We start from the raw sequence: 15254 nt of genomic DNA, 5'->3' as shown, positions 1-15254 counted from the left end.
TTGGTAATGAGACTTGGCTGACTAACGATATTTGTGACAATAAGGAGATAATTTTGAACAGGTAGAAGCATCTTTGAAGAGGCACCATACAGCAGTATAGAAGAACATCACAAAGAGAGCTTCTGTTATATTTGGTACTGCAGGAAACCAGTTATCAGGGCTCTAGTAATTTGGGTAAATCTTTAATATAGAAGTAGTAATTGTAGCTGTAGTGTTTTTGAGGAAGAAAATGGTCATTTTGTGGTCCAGGGAAGCACATGAATTATGACTGTAAGTATTAGCTGTCAGCACATTAATTTTATTTCCTTCTAATTCATTACCCTTCAGTAAGCAACTGAAAACTCATAGGGTATTGAATCCTTTGAAATACATCTAAAATACCACCAACTGGCCAGAGAAGGAAGATCAACATCTGGTCTCTAAAGTATGACTTATTTGCATTTTCTCCTGTAATTGAATAGACATTCTTGTGGAAAAACTTTGTCTAAACAGTTTAAGTGAATAAAAGAAAATTTAAATCCCAGTTTCCAAATGTTGTGCATATAGGAGGCTCATCATTCATATTGGTTTCTGAGGATCCAGTCCATGATTGGCTGGTTTCGAGGCAGAAGTATCATGGTGGAAGGGTGTGGGGCAAGAAAGCTTCTCAGCTCATGTCATCTAGGAACCACAGAGCTGTTTTCTACTTCTTCATTGACCTCTTTCCTTGATATATTACAATATTTGATCTTTTTCTGTCTTCCCTTTCTTTTCTTTTTCATTGTCTTTCTCACTAATTGTTGCTCATTTAGTCTCCCAAATAGTTCCCCAAACTCCTCACTAGTCTCCAAACTACTGTGCTAGTCTATTGTCATTTCTTGTCTGGCTTTTAAAACCATTCAATATAGTAATTACCAGAGGAATTTTTCTCAAATGTAAATCTCATCCCTATCATTTCATTCCCATTTAAAACCCTATAATATCTCCCCTTTGTCCACAGAGAAAAGTTTGTACTTCATAATCTAGAACATCCTAACTTAATAGCTTCCTTGTCTGTTATTTATTATTATTTATTTATTTTTGTAGTACCAGGGATCAAACTCAGGGCCTTGCACATGCTGGGCAAGTGCTCAATCACTGAGTTGTATCCCCGCGCCCGCCCCCCCTTTTTTAAATGGGGATTGAACCCAGGAGTGCTTTACCACTGGGTAAAATATCCACATATCTGCTCATATGTGGGGTACTAATTTGAAATTCCTAAGGAAAGGAGAACTGCCTTTGCAGGCTATATCCTCAGTCCTTTTTATTTAGGACCTCTCTTAGTTTCCGAGGCTGGCCTCGAACTAGCAGTTCTCCTATATCAGTCTACCAAGTCAATGGGATTACAGGCATGTGCACCCCGCCCCACCCTCGCTCAGATGCCTAAACTGGCCTCGATCATCCTGCCTCAGCCTCCCAGGTAGCTGGGATTATAGATATGTGCATCACCACACCTGGCTTCCATTATTCTTTTATACATACAGCATTCCAGATATAACAAATGTACTCAAATGTTTCTGTGGTTCGTCATGCCTGTTTTATATTTTGAAGGGTTCTTTCCTATAGTCACCTAACAAGTGTTTCCTCCTTTCAAGATGAGCTCAAAATCACTTCTTCCTTAATGACTTCTGTGATTGTTCCAGGGACTGTAACAAGTCTGTACTTCCATACCTCTCCGCTACACCTCTGATATAGTACTTTAATCACCCAGCTAATCACTTGTCATACTGTTATGTGCTAATAGCTCCTTCAGGATAGCTACTCTGCTATGTTCATCTTTGTGTATCCCCAGCACCTTGTACATAGACTCACACTTAAAGGTGCTTAGTAAATATGTGTTGATTAATTAAAAAATAATATAATGCAGCATGTATCCAGCTGTTCAGAGGAAGATTAAACTTGTTAGAAAATTGAACCTTATGGAAAGAAGCACTTGAGTTGGGTCTTTGAAGAAAGTAGAGCTCAGGTAAATAAAGAGGAAGGAGAAGGAAATTTTCAGTGAAAAGATTGTGGGTCTTATAGTCAGGGCTCACGGTATATTCTAGAGAGTGTGGCCAAAAGTCTCTTGACTAAGAACTTCACATGATATTAGAGCTGAGTAAACTGGTGCTAGATTATAAAGGGACTTGAATGCCAGGATCAGTTTTTTGGAGTTCCTCCTATAAACCAAGAGGTCCAAATAAGTAAGCCAGGATGTATTTACAGATGTCTAAGCCATTAGCCTTTACCACCATCCCTTTCCTGAGGATTCAAAGCAGGAACAGAGGTAGAGCCTGCAAAGGCAGGTCTCCTTTCCTTAGGAATTTCAAATTAGTACCCCACATATGAGCAGATATGTGGATATAAATAAGAAGTCCAAATTATTTTCTTTTCATAAAAATGGTTGGAAACTCCTGGAACTGTCATTGGAAACCTTTGAAAGCATTTTGTTTTTTAAGCAGTGAAGTAACCTGAAAAAAGCAGAATTCAGGGATCATTAATATGGATTGTTTTAAGATGGGAGAATTGCTGGCAAGGAGAATAATTGAAGTACTTTAATGATCCAAATTGGAAAATATGAATCTAAATGATGGAAGTGTGGTGGAAAAGAAGATTGGTATGGAAGCATAGTGAAGTCACAGTTGACTGGATTTGGGACTAAATGTGGAGGATGATAGAGGGGGAAGAATCAAGTCAGTATTGCCTATGCTGACTGGTCCTGCCTATTTAACTCATTAGGTCAGTGACTACTCTCTTTTTTTTTTTTCCTTTATTACCAGTTTGGTTTATTAAACCCTGTCATCTCAAGGACATTGTCATTAGCTGTGTCCTAATTTCAGTTCCTCTGACTAGATAGTTTTTTCTCCATTTCCCCCATCCATTATTCTGCTTTTTGATGAACTATCCATCCTTCAAGATTTAGCTCAGTTGTCTGCTTGACACCATCCATCTGACTACTGCTTTATTTTGTTTTTTTTTTTTAAAGAAAGAGTGAGAGAGAAGGAATTTTAATATTTATTTTTTAGTATTTGGCGGACACAACATCTTTGTTTGTATGTGGTGCTGAGGATCGAACCTGGGCCGCACGCATGCCAGGCGAGCGCGCTACCACTTGAGCCACATCCCCAGCCCCTACTGCTTTATTTTGTGTGTTTTTTTCTTGAAAAGTATTTTTACTTGCACTATAACAATCATTTTATTATTTCATAAGAGTGTGTGTGTGTGTGTGTGTGTGTGTGTGTGTGTGTGTTTTGGGCAGTGCCTGGAATTGATCCCAGGGCACATTACCACTGAGCTATACCTCCAACTCTTTTTATTTTTTAATTTTGAGACAGTCTCACTAAGTTGCCTAAGGTAGCCTCAAATTTGCAATCCTCCTGCCTTAGCTTCCTGAGTCACTGGGATTACAAGCATGTGCCACCATGCCTGCAAGTTTGTGTATTTTTTTGCTCTCCAGACTTCTTGAGAACAAAGGACTGCTTTTTTGTTATCCATACTGCCTAGTATGTATTTGACATATATACACATTCAGAGTAGTGGTTGAATTAATAATAAAAGCTACACATGCCTATAGTCCTAGTTACTTAGGAGGCCAAGGCAGGAGGAGGATCATTTGCACTCAGGAGTCAAGACCAGCCTGGACAACATAGGGAGACCCCATCTAAAAATAACAACAACTATTATTACTACTGTTGCTATCCTAGAGACTAGAGACCATCTTAGAAATGCTGTTAGCACGTGAACAAATTATAGTGATCTGGTAATGAGTATGCCTGCCTAATAAATCTAGAGTTTGTTTCATTTTGCATATTGCATTCATATTTCCTTTCCTAAAATACTGCTTCCATTTTTAGACTTCTACTTAGAAAATTTCATTTGTTTTCCAATTTCTTTAGTCTTCTATTTGGTGTCCTAGATAGTGCCATGTTTATTCCTTCTTTCTGGTTTTGAGTCCTCCATGCTTATTAAGGTTTTTTATAAGTCCTACTTAAAGTTCTTATTGCTCAATCCATGTTGTTCTCCTTTGGACCCTTGCACCTCCTGCTGCAAGGTAAGTGGTCAAAGACCATGGTTGAGATCTGGCTCTGCCTCTGTTCCCTTAGCTGCATCAGCTGCACTACCTTGGCCAAATAATTTCTGCTTTCTCTGAATTAGTTGTTTCTTCAGGAATACAGGAATAAATTCTTCCTTGCAGAGTTGCTAAGCAGATTTGATATAATGATGATAGGAATTTTTCCTAAATTCAGCCATTTTAGACACTACTTTTATAATCTTCCCATTTTCATGGATCATCTTGTATTTTATTTTTTTATTCTGTAATTCAGTCACTACTTCCATGGTTTTCTTTAAAAAGGAAACTTTGTCACAAAGTAAAATATCAGCATTCTTGCCATAGAGTAGAAATTAAAAATAGATACAATACAAGCATTATTAATCTTGTTAGATACTGTTGCTAAGCATAGAATCTAAACCTGATTTAAAAAGAGAGAGAGAGATTAGCAAAATTTTAAGAGATATTGAAGATATTCTAGCATACACATATAAAAATGATATTTTAGGGATGGGGATATAGTCCAGTGGTAGAGGACTTGTCTGGCATGTGCATGACCCTGGTTCCATCCCCACAACTGCCAAATAATGAAATTCAAATTAAAGAAGTTACAAATAATTTTTATAAACAGCTTCAGCTTTCTGTTACCTGGATTAATGTCAGGATAGGGGTGCAAAGGTAGAATCACATCCTGAAACCTAAAGTCACAGTTAAAACTTATTGAGATGTTTAGTATAAAATGAATTTTACAAGCACTTTCAATATTTATGAATAGTTTATTTTATAAATATTTATGAATGTTTGTATTCTTATAGATGTAACCAACGTATTAAAATAACACAAATAAAATAGTTTGGTTGCTAAGGGTTTTTTTTCCCCCCCAAATATTGAAACACAAGCATACTTACTGTTGTAGAGATGTATGTTGTTTGTGTCTTCTTAATTTTCTCTACCCTTTCATCCTGAGTCCTTATTGGATTTCCTAACCACAGAAGCTGCCCTGTATTTACCATGTCCTGTGTTGGGGGCCATCTTATCCGAGTAGGCGATGTTTCTGAACTATAACAATATGACCATCTGTGGTCACTGTGTCTCTAGATAACTACTTTGATGACTTGTAAGTTACCTACATTTATTCTTGTACCCAAATTTTATGAACAACCAGCATAATGTATTAGACAAGTCAGAATCCAGTTTCAAACTAGTCCTTGAAATGTACATACAGTACACCTTGGCCAAACCATTGAGCTTAACTTCACTTTGACTTTTTTTTTTTTTTTTTTTTTTGGAGGGACTGGTTCTTTATTTCAAAAAGACACTTGTCAATATTCAGTATCAAAACAGTTGCACTATTGTTTGTCTTTCTCCCAACTGGCCCCAAAGAAACCACAACAAAGGAGAATACATTTTAAGCCAATAAACTGCAGGATGTACACCTAACAGACCTCACGAAACCTCACCTAAAAAAGTGGGGATTGGGCTGGGAAAGAAACTTTGAAAGATCAGCACACTGCCAGCCCAGACTGCAGGACTCTCACAGCCAGACGAGGTGGCCAGGTACCCCACCCCAAAGATGCAGTTTCAAAATAATATAAAATTTAAAAAGTTGTGTACATAAGCTATTCAAGATTCTCCAGCACTGACTGATACAAAGCACAATGAGATGGCACTTTTAGATACAGCAGCTTCAGACCCAGAAAAGGGTGAAGAGATGAGTTCATATGGCTAAATCAGTGGCCAAAACATAATTTTCTTTTTTTCTTTTCTTTTTTTTTCAAGCAAGCAGGAGAGCAATTAAGTGGTCACGCAAGATTAAGGGGCCCATGATCCATTCTGTGAACACTTGGGAAGTGGGTAGAGATGGGAGAAAAATTTGGTCTCAGGGCTAAGAATATGGCTCAGTGGTAGAGCATTTGCCGAACAAGCACGAGGCCCTGGGTTCAATCCCCAGCACCAGAAAAACAAAAAGTCTCAGAGGTCTCACCATGTTAATTTGGTCATTTCTGATGAAAAAAAGTAAAAAATAAGAATACAGTTGTCTAAAGATACCTTAAAGCTAAAAATAAAACAAAACCTGAATAGCAAGGTTTTTGTTTTTTTGGCTAACTCCTCTTGGAATCACCTTTCTGGTTTGGCTAGTACTTTGCACAGAGCAATGAGGTTTGCCATAGTAGAGTCTTTCCCTGGGCTCTGTTTGGCTCTCAGTAAGGCAGGCCCATTCCTCTTTTCCTCCTCTAAGGAGAGGGCAATAGGGATTAGGCTGGAAAGTTACCTTCCAAAAGTGAGAAGGGAATTAGATTGCTGCTTCAGAGCTATGAAATTATTTGGAATGTTTTACAAATGGTTACTGTAACAACAAAAAAAGTAATTACAAAATGTGTACATCACAACATGCTTTTAAAGACACTTTGTGTTGTGCTCAAATTCCCTTAAATGCTGTTCCCAAACGTGCTCAGCCTCTAGCCCAGCTGGAATCTCTGGGAAGAAGCAGAGACAGTTTGGTGAAAAAGACAAGGGGGTAGGGGGTTGAGGGGGTGTTGAAAGGAGAAAGCAGCCTTCCAGTTAAAGATCAGCCCTCAGTTTCAAGGTCAGCTTCGGGCTGGCTGGCCTCAGGCGGAGTCAGGGTCAGAGGGAGGAGCAGCAGCAGGGCGGGACTGGGGAGCTCTACATCTCATTCAGGTCCAGCAGAGTCTGGTCCAGCATCCTTTGTGTACAGAGGTGCTCCTCTTTGGTGCATTTCAGCTTATCTTCCAAATCATCAATTGTCTTTTCCAGTTTGGCTACCGATCTCGGCAAACTCGGCTCGCGTCTCTGCCTCCTTGAGTTTATCAGTGAGAATCTTTATTTCTTCCTCATATTTGTCTTCTTTTTGAGAGTACTTTTCTTCAGCAGCATTCAGACACTTCAGGTTCTGGTCCATCAGTCTGATCTGCTCATCCATCTCTCGGCAACGGGACTCTGCCAGCTCAGCTCGTTCCTCTGTGCGTTCCAAGTCTCCTTCAATAATCACTAACTTACGAGCCACCTCTTCATACTTCCTATCTGCTTCTTCTGCAATGTGCTTAGCTTCTTTGAGTTGGATTTCCTGGAGTTCCATCTTTTCTTCATCTTTTAGGGCCCGGTTTTCAATAACCTTCATACCTCTCTCACTCTCATCAGCAGCTTTTTCTGCTTCCTCCAGCTTTTGCAGGGCAGTAGCAAGGCGCTCCTGAGCACGGTCCAGCTCCTCTTCAACCAGTTGGATCCTTCGGTTCAAGGAGGCTACCTCAGCCTCAGCCTGTTCCCAGGCCCGCCTTTCTCCCTCAACTTCCCGCTGGAGGTGCTCAGCCCTTACTGCTGCAGAACCTGGATCTTGCGCTTCACCGCCTCTACGGTGGTGATCCCGGCCATGGTGCCCACCCAGCGGCTTCTCGTTATCTGCCTTCTGCCTCCTCTCGGCGCTGCAGCCGCTTCTCACCCACTTTTTTTTTTTTAATATTTTTTTTAGTTGTTGATGGACCTTTATTTATTTGTTTATATGTGATGCTGAGATTCAAACCCAGTGCATCACACATGGTAGGCAAGTGCTCTGCCACTAAGCCCCAGCCCCAGCCCCACTACTTTGGCTTCTTTATATATTTCCTGTCTACACATATCCCAGGGTTATCATGAGAATCAAATGATGTGTGAAAACATTTTAAAAACTAGAATGTTATTAAATGTAAGATATTACCACTTTTCTTAGTTTCTTAGTTGAATTTGATTCTTCATCTAGGTTATGAGCTTTTTATTTATTTATTTTTTGGGTACTAGGGAGTGAACTCAGAAGTACTTAACCACTGAGCAACATCCCCAGCCCTTTTTTGGGGGTGGGTACTGGGAATTGAATTCAGGGGCATTCAACCACTGAGCAACATCCCCAGCTCTATTTTGTATTTTATTTAGAGACAGGGTCTCACTGAGTTGCTTAGCACCTCTCTTTTGCTGAGGCTTGTTTTGAACTCGCAATCCTCCTGTCTCAGCCTCTTGAGCCATTGGGATTGCAGCCATGCACCACTTTGCCCAGCAATTATGAGCGTCTTAACATCAGGAAATATATATATATATTTTGTTTGTTCATATTTTGTTTTTGTTTTTTGAGACAGTGTCTCTGTGTTGTCCAGCCTGTTCTGGAACCCCTGTGCCCAAATGTTCCTCTTACCTCATGCTCCCATGTAGCTGGAGCCTTTAGGCATGCATCACCATACTTTGCTGGGAAATATCTTTTTTTTTCCTTTTCATTTTTTTATTGTTGCATTTTAGTTGTATCTAATTATGGGATTTGTTTTTGCTTATTCATACATGCACACAATATAACAATATAATTTGCCTCTCACCCCCGTTTTCTTTCTTCTACTGATCTCCCTTTGATTTTCATGAGATTCCCTGTACCCACCCCCAAACTTTGGAGAATCAAACTATTATTATCACATGGCTGTACAATTTTAAGTCAGTGTGCCAAGGATTCAGACATATTACTTTCATATTTTCCTCATATTGTTAAAGTACAAAATGTTTAGAATTCTAGAAAATATGCCCAGTTACCAAAAAGCTAATTTTTACCATGATACTTGCAGCACTGCAATTTTTATTATTTCTTATGAGAATGATTCCATGGCTTACCTCAGTTTTTTTTTAATTTTTTATTTTTTTTTCTTTTTTTTATTGATTATTTAAAGCATTACATAGCTCATGATATATCTTCTTTCATACATTTGACTCAAATTGTGTTTTGAACTCCCATTTTCAGCCCAAATACAGATTGCAGAATCACATCTGTTACATATTCACATTTTTACATAATGCCATATTAGTGACTGTTGTATTCTGCTACCTTTCCTATCCCCTACTATCCCCCCTCCCCTCCCCTCCCCTCCCATCTTCCCTCTCTACCTCCCCTGCTGTTGTTCAGTTCTCTCCCTTTTTTTCCCCTCCCCCTTGCCCCTCATAACCTCTTATAATTTTATGTATCATTGAAGGTCTCCTACTATTTCCATGTGCTTCCCCTTCTCTCTCCGTTTCTCTCCCCCCATTCGTCTTTGTTTACTGTAGTCTTTTCCTCATGCTCTTCCTTCCTGTTCTGTTCTTAGTTGTTCTCTTTATATCAAAGCAGACATTTGGCATTTGTTTTTTAGGGCTTGGCTAGCTTCGCTTAGCATAATCTGCTCTAATGCCATCCATTTCCCTGCAAATTCTATGATTTTGTCATTTCTTAGTGCTGCATAATACTCCATTGTGTATAGATGCCACATTTTTTTTATCCATTCATCTATTGAGGGGCATCTAGATTGGTTCCACAGTCTAGCTATTGTGAATTGTGCCGCTATAATCATTGATGCAGCCGTCCTCAGTTTTTTTTATACTTACCATTTAATGAGTATCTACTATCTTTAATCCTTAACAGTTTTCTGCAACATAGTTGCATAAATAGTAAATTTAGGCTAAGAAACATGAAATCATTTTTCTAGAATTATCTCCATTCTGTGAAGGCTGAGTGAGGTGAGGAAGCTGTAGAAGAAAAATTTAGAGCTAGCAGAGGTTGTTTTATGAGTTTTAATTAAAGAAGCCATCTCCGTAATGTAAATGTACAAAGTGAAACAGCAAGCAGCAATTTTGAACCTGGGAACAGAACATCTAGCTAAGATAGTTGATGAAGGTGGCAACTCTAAACAGATTTTCAATGTAGTCAGAAAAACTTACATAGGAAGAAGATGTCACCTAGGACTTTCATAGCTAGAGAGAAGTTAATGCCTAACTTCAAAGAACAGGCTGGCTCTTTTGTTAGGGGCTAATGCAGCTAGTAAAGTCAAAGTTCATTTACCATTACAAAATTCCTAGGGCCCCTAAGAATTATACTATATCTGTCCTGCCTGTTGCTATCTAAATGGAACAACAAAGCCTGATGACAGCACATTTATTTCCAGCTTGGTTTACTGAATATTTTAAGTCCACTATTAAGAGTTGCTCAGAAAAAGATTTCTTTCAAAATATTATTGTTCATTTACAATATGCCTGATAAACTAAGAGCTCTGATAGACAATGAAAGTTGTTTTCATGCCTGCTTAATACAACATCCATTTTGAAATCCAGAGGTGAAGGAGTAATTTTGATTTTCAAAACTTAGTAAGAAATATATTTCCTGAGTTCGTAGTTTCTATAGATGGTGGTTCCTCTGATGTGTCTGGCAATGTAAATGAAAACCTTCTGGAAAGGATTCACCATTCTAGATATCATTAAGAAATTCTGATTCATATCAACAATAACAGGAGTTTGGAAGTAGTTTATTCCTGCCCGCATGTTTGATTTTGAGAGATTCAGGACTTTAGTAAGGAATTAATTGCAGATGTAGTGGAAATAAGAAGAGACTAGAATTAAAATTGGAATCGGAGAAGATGACTGAATTGCTACAGCCTCATGATAAAATGTTAATGGATGAGAAGTTGCTTTTTTGGATAAGTAAAGAGTGGTTTCTTGAAATGATATCTACTTGTTATGCTGTGAACATTGTTGAAGTGACGACAACAAAGAATTTAGAATATTATATAAGTCTAGTTGATAAAGCAGTGGCAGGATTTGAGATGATTGACTACAATTTGAAAAGAAGTTCTGTGGATCAAATGCTATCAAACAGCATCTCATACTTTAGAGAAATCTTTCATTAAAGGAAGAATTCATTATGGTAAACATCATCATTTGTCTTATTAAGTAAACTGTGCCAGGTATTCTCCCACCTTCTCTGAAGGCTGAGGTGGAAGGATTGCTAATTTGAGGCCAGCCTTGGCAACTTAACAAGCCCTGTCTCAAATAAAAGGTTTTGGGAATGTATTTTAGTGGTAGAGTGCTTACCTAGCATGCACAAGGCCCTGGGTTCATACCCAGTAACACATGAAAGAAAGAAAGAAAGGGGGGGGGGAGGGAGGGAGGGAAGAAGGAAAGAAGGAAATTTAAGCAACTACTACCTTAATCTATCAGCAGCTGTGAACATTGAGGTGACATTCTCTACCAGCAAAAAGTTGACAACTCACGAAGACTTCAGTAACAATTAGCATTGTTTTAGCAATAAAGCAATTCTTTTTTAAGAGAGAGAGAGAATTTTTTAATATTTATTTTTTAGTTTTCAGTAGACACAACATCTTTATTTTATTTGTATGTGGTGCTAAGGATCGAACCCAGCACCCCACGCATGCCAGGCGAGCGCGCTACTGCTTGAGCCACATCCCCAGCCCAATAAAGCAATTTTAATTAAGGTATGTATATTGGGTTTTTTGGACATAATGTTATTATACACTTATAGTGTAAAAATAATTTTCATATGTACTGGGAAACCAAAAAAATTGTGTGACTCACTTTATTGTTATATTCACTTTATTACTATTTCCTGGAACCAATGCACAGTATCTCTGAGATGCTGTAGTCATCTAAGGCTGTTGGTAAAGCTATAGAATCTGAGGATCCTCCCATGAAATTGAGTAATGACAGTTAATTTTGTGATCCAGGAATTTGTAGTATAACTAATACTTTATAATTGTTTTGACTAGGCAAATTTAGAAAATACTGGTTTAATGGAAATAGTACTGAGTGAGTGAGTGAGTGATGAAATGGGAATGAGGATCTAGGGAATTATCCTTTAACCCTAGTATCTTGATATTAATTAGTTTGACATTTCCCAAAATGTATATCACATAAGACTAGCTATACAAGGTATTTGATGCAAAATGAGTTATCTTTTCTGATATACATTTAGGAGTGCTTAATGTTATGTTCTTTGGGGGAATTAATTAGGCAGCCATTAGCATATTGAAGGGTATGAGAAATTAAGTTACAGAAGCCTACTTAACTGTTAAATTGATTTGCCAAGTTTACTTATTGTTTTAGTCAGTGTTTTCACTACTGTGACTAAAAGATATTACAAGAACAATTTTAAGGAGGAAAAGTTTATTCAGAGGCTCACAGTTTCAGAGGTCTCAGTCCTTAGACAGCGGTACCATTCCTTGGGGCTCAAGGTGAGACACAACATCGTTAGAAGCAGAGGGAAGTAGCTCACATGATGATAGAAAGCAGAGACACTAAGCTCACTACATATATACTCCAAAGACAAACCTCTCGAGACCCACCTCCTCCAGCAATACCCTACCAGTCTACAGTTACCACCAAGTTAATCCCTACAAGGGGATTAATTCACTGTTCAAGTTAAGGCTTTCTCATAATCCAATCATTTCACCACTGAAGGTTCTTGTGTTGTCTCACACATGAGCTTTTGGGGGGAACACTAATATCTAAACCATAACACTTAACATATCTACCCCATTTCTCACTAAATCCCTATTGGTATACTAAGGAATATGCACTTATGTGCTAAGTAATTGTGTACCATATATAAAGTATAGTTCATGGTTCTGTGCTCCTATAGCAGTTTATTCTATCTGTGGTTAGGTGTCTACACTTAAATTCATTGATGTGGCAGATAGTATGGACCACAATATAAATATCAGCTAAATGATCTATTTTTGGCATAAGTAGTTAAGTAGTTTTTGTTTGTTTGTTTTGTTTTTGTTGTTTGTTTGTTTGTTTTAAACTGCAGTGCTGGGGATTCAACCCAGGGCCTTGTACTTGTTAGGCAAACACTCTGCAACTGAGCTACATCCTGAGTCCTCTGTATATCTTTTTAAAACTATATTTCTCTTATATTAAAATTCCAGGTAAGGATCTTTTGACTCTATGGGGTAATCTAAAAACATAAAAACTAATGATTTATTAATTTTTTATTCATTGGTTTACATTTCCATCTTATCAATTACTTTACCTAAAATTACTATTTTTCTATTTTTATTTATTTAAAATAGTACTGAGTGAGTACTAAAAGAAATTAGGAAAACAACCCCATTCATTCAACCCCATTAAAATAATATTATGTAAGTGTTTCTGGATCTATTTAGTTTCATTGCAGTAAGTTCAGAATCTGTTATGTAAAGAATATAGGGTTGGTTTGTTTGTTTGTTTTTTAGACTTTACCTTATTTCAATTTTTGTCCCCACTTAGAAAACCTTCCTGTATAGAGAGGCAGAATCTAGTAAATTGAATAATAATATCAGTTGTTTTGGGTTTCATCTTTAATCATATTTGCTTAATTGAGTCAAAATGATTTCTTAGGATAATGATGCTTTAGTTTTTTAAAAAGTTGGAGTCTGGAAAATTATATTACATTAGGGCTAGTTATTTTAGGTGTTTGATATCTTGAAATGACTTGTATGTATAGATAATATAGTCAATAGGATAATATTGTAAATGTACTGATGTTTATAGCCTTGGTATGTTCTTAATTGACATTGTTGTTTAAATGAAATTAATGGGTTTAATCAAGACTTTTGTGCTGAATTTGAGCTGCAAGACATAGGCTAACATTTAATTTACTTCAAATTCTCCACTATAAATGGTAGGTAAAGAGATTCTCAAAGGAATTTTTGAAAAAGCTGTTCCTATGGGCAATCTAAGAAAAATATTAAAGTCCTTCAGAAAAACTTCACAAAGGTAGTTTTGTAAATGAGTATCACCCACAGTCATTTTTTTAATCTCTCTCTCCTCCAAGGTGCTTGACAAGAAACTAAATTAAATCTTCTTTCCTTACCATTTACCTAGGATAAATGTATTAATTGAGCACATGCCTGTTTATAAAACTACTACTGTAAATTCTTACTGTTATAGAAAATATTTTCAGTTCATTTTTTTGATTGCATCTATTTGATGTTAATAAAAGATATATGTTTTGTTTCTCTGTTGTTTTTTTTATTATTATTGGAACTACCATTTTGATTTGTAGAGTATCTTGGGCTTCTGATTATAACCTGGTTATATTATAGCCTAGATGTAGCTTAGTTTGGGAAGGTCATCAAAGGGTAAAAGTATATTATCAGAACATGACTCCTATTACAGGAAATAATTTGGTTAAAATAAATGTAATTTTGAATAATATTTAGGACAGTTCCCAGTCTTAAGCAAACTTGTGTGTCTCCTTACCAGTGACAGGCAGGAAAAATACTAAATGGGAGAGTTCAGATATAGGACAATAGAAAGACAGTGAACCATGATCCAGTGGATTTCATCTTAGGGATGCAAGGTTGGTTCAATAAATGTAATTCATCACATCAATAGACAAGAACCACATAATTTTCTCAATTGATGCAGAAAAAGCATTTGACAAAATACATCATCCATTCATGTGTAGAACACTGAAAAAACTAGGGATAAAAAGAATATACCTCAACATTGTAAAATCTATTGTAAAAAGCACCTTGGAGAATAGATACAAAAAATGATTGTGGGTGATACTCATTTACAAACCCAAGGCCAATGTCATTCTAAATGGACAAAAACAAAGCATTCCCTCCAAAACCAGGAGTAAGACAGTTATGCCTGTTTTCACCATTTATATTCAACATGGTCCTTGAAATTAGCCAGAGCAATTAGGCATAAGAAAGAAATTAAAGGGATACAAATAGAAAAAGAAGAGCTCAAATTATCTGTTTGCTTGACAACATGATTCTATATTGGGAAGAACCAAAAAGTTCTACCAGAAAACTTCTAGAATTAATAAATGAATTCAGCAAAGTAGCATGATACAGAATCAACACCCATAAATCAGTTGCATTCCTATACTCCAAGCAGTGAAGCTGAAAGAGAAATTAGGAAAACAACCCCATTCACAATAGCCCCAACTGTGATTTTTAAGTCATGGCTAGTTTCATTCTAGTGGGTTTATAAACTTGTTCACTCCCAGATTTGCCATTTTCACTTAAAAAAAAAAAGATATTGAATGATTTTGGGATTCTTAGAGACTAGTTTTCAAGTGACGGTGGAATGAGATGGACATCATTACCCTAAGTACATGTATGAAGACAGTGCCAAAGGAAAAAGAGAGGACAATATATCTAACCTTTCTCTTTTAGCAGTACTGTGAATGTGTCTGACCCTTAACCCAAGCATTAATTTTATCAAAAATACTAAGAGAAAAAGTTTTCAACATTTTCTAACCCAGCACATGTAAGAGATACAAGACATTCCCATTAACTGATAGCTGGGAATCAAAATCGTGAGAAAGGGGTGTTGGTAGAATTTTAAGAGGAAAAATAGATGATATGATACTCCACTCCAGCTTTTCCTCTAAATCTACTACTAGGTCTAGGTGACGACC

The 15254-nt window shown here is 37.1% G+C and overlaps 1 protein-coding gene and 1 pseudogene across 4 annotated transcripts in view; one reads left to right on the top strand and one right to left on the bottom strand.

Annotated features, from left to right (window-relative positions):
• The window catches only part of SLC12A6 (solute carrier family 12 member 6), a 98094-nt gene that overhangs the window by 32609 nt on the left and 50231 nt on the right, over positions 1-15254 (top strand). The gene's annotated exons all lie outside the window — the stretch shown is intronic.
• Positions 5789-7453, bottom strand: LOC308646586 (annotated as a pseudogene). Its single transcript has one exon. The product of its transcript is annotated as an uncharacterized misc_RNA (transcript).

This window comes from Spermophilus citellus (genome assembly GCF_964194105.1).
Source record: "Spermophilus citellus genome assembly, chromosome: 4".
Taxonomy (NCBI): domain Eukaryota; kingdom Metazoa; phylum Chordata; class Mammalia; order Rodentia; family Sciuridae; genus Spermophilus; species Spermophilus citellus.
This window is presented reverse-complemented; position numbering and strand designations above follow the sequence as displayed.